Source organism: Schistocerca serialis, chromosome 9, assembly GCF_023864345.2.
Source record: "Schistocerca serialis cubense isolate TAMUIC-IGC-003099 chromosome 9, iqSchSeri2.2, whole genome shotgun sequence".
Lineage (NCBI taxonomy): Eukaryota > Metazoa > Arthropoda > Insecta > Orthoptera > Acrididae > Schistocerca > Schistocerca serialis.
In genome coordinates, this window is record NC_064646.1 from 383,690,456 (window position 1) to 383,692,487 (window position 2,032).

Sequence of the window (2,032 nt, forward strand, 5' to 3'; positions counted from 1 at the left end):
CATACAACCGTCGCTGTAACGTGGATATACACTCATTGGAAGTAACAGACGAGTGAAAACGAACTTCTCCTTCTCCATCGAACTTCTTCCTCTCCATGACTGCGCAACGCCTCGCACAAGTCCGCACACCCAAGAGAAACTGACGAAACTTCGTTGCACTGTTCTTCCCCATCCACCCTACAGCTCGGAATTCGGACCTTCCGACTTCCATCTGTTTGGAACAATGAAGGATGGACTCCGTAGGAAGTACGAAATGAATGATGGGTAGGTTACTGATGGAGCAAGACGTTGGCTCACACGGTGATTATGTTGAAACATAGAGCTTCGTAGCCAACAGAGTGGGATATAATATGTTGCACTGGAATCCCGAATAAAACCAACCTGTTTTCAGAAATAAATGTGTTGCACTACTAACTTAACGCCCCTCGTACGTCTGACACCATAGAGAGAGTTGAAACCCAGTAATGTTTGGTGTATCAGCCAAATAGTTCACAGGGTAACATCCATGTGCCGAGAGCATCATTTTAAGCAACAGCACGTCGACACTCTGCCAGTTATCGCAGTCATCGCTCAGCAGTTGTGGATCAGCAGTCGGCAGCAGTCAATGCCGCAGGTCTCAGCAGTTACCTGAAAGTTAGCTACAGTGCCGGCCAGCCTAGTTCTGAAACTGTTTACCCAGAGTGTCTCACGTTCTTTAATTGATAGACGAAGTGCTGCCGGCCGCTGTCGCCGAGCGGTTCTAGGCACTTCAGTCCGTAAGTGCGCTGCTGCTACGGCCGTAGGTTCGAATCCTGCCTGGGGAATGGATGTGTGTGATGTCCTTAGGTTAGTTAGATTTAAGTAGTTCTAAGTGTAGCTTGATGACCTTAGGTTTTAGGTCCCATACCGCTTAGAGCCATTTGAACGAAGGGCTTACTTATTGAGACACAGAAGTTAAACTGTCTGCATTTCAGTTAGGTAGTTAGGAATAATCTACCGTTTTAGGTTAGACAGTAGAGCCCCCCCCCCCCCCCCCCGATCATTTAAAGAATCGACTCCCATGTACAGAACAGCTTGAAAGAGCTGATTACTTTGCAAACGAGTTAATGTGGTAATATTTAACGTTAAGCATGTAAGCGAGCAAAAGTTCGGAAAAGGTTTTGAAATTATGCTTACAGGTTGTTGAAAGTCGCAAAGTGCTCGCGTTATGTAACACTCTGTGAAAATAGTGTCCGTAATTTGCGCTCCATTTTATTCAAAAGCTAGTTTCCCACGTATCTCTAAGTTTATGACGGCATGTCTCCTGAACAAAGTGTTGTACAATGATATAATTTTGCAGGTAGTCTAGATACTGTCTGCAAAGCTTTGCAAACTGATCTAGCAGTGAAGAAGTAGTAAATTCGTCATGCCTGGTGTTAAAATTTTACTGCGTACAGTTTACGGAGGAACTAGTTTTTACGCATTTAAATGTCTATGACGTCATATGTCCTGAAATGTATGCTGTAAAATGATATAAATTTTGAATGTTCATTCAATAGTGTATGTGGATACAATCTGCAAAATGTGTTGCCAATAAAGCGACTAGTAACGTAGCAGTAAATTAAAATTTCGTGTCTGATGCCGAAGTTATTCTGCATGAACAGCGAAAATATAGTAAGTGATAAACTTTCTTTCTTTCATAATTTTTTGGCAATGTCAACGAGAAAAAAAAAATCGTAAAGGTTTCAAATTATGTGTTAAGTTTGTTGAAAGTCGTTAAGTGCTTTCATTCTCAAATACTGGATCAGTAAAGTGGTGGTATTTGCGCGGCAGAGCTCACACGCACACACACACACACACACACACACACACACACACACATACTCACACGCACGTGCGCACATACAGACACACACACACACACACACACACACACACACACACACAGCTTCTAACTACGTGTCCTATTGTCTTAGACTTGTAACATATATATGATTATACCTTTCAATGATTAGATTATGAAGGCATATCAAGTTTTTAAATTCTATCAGTAATTACGCATGATACCGAAAGT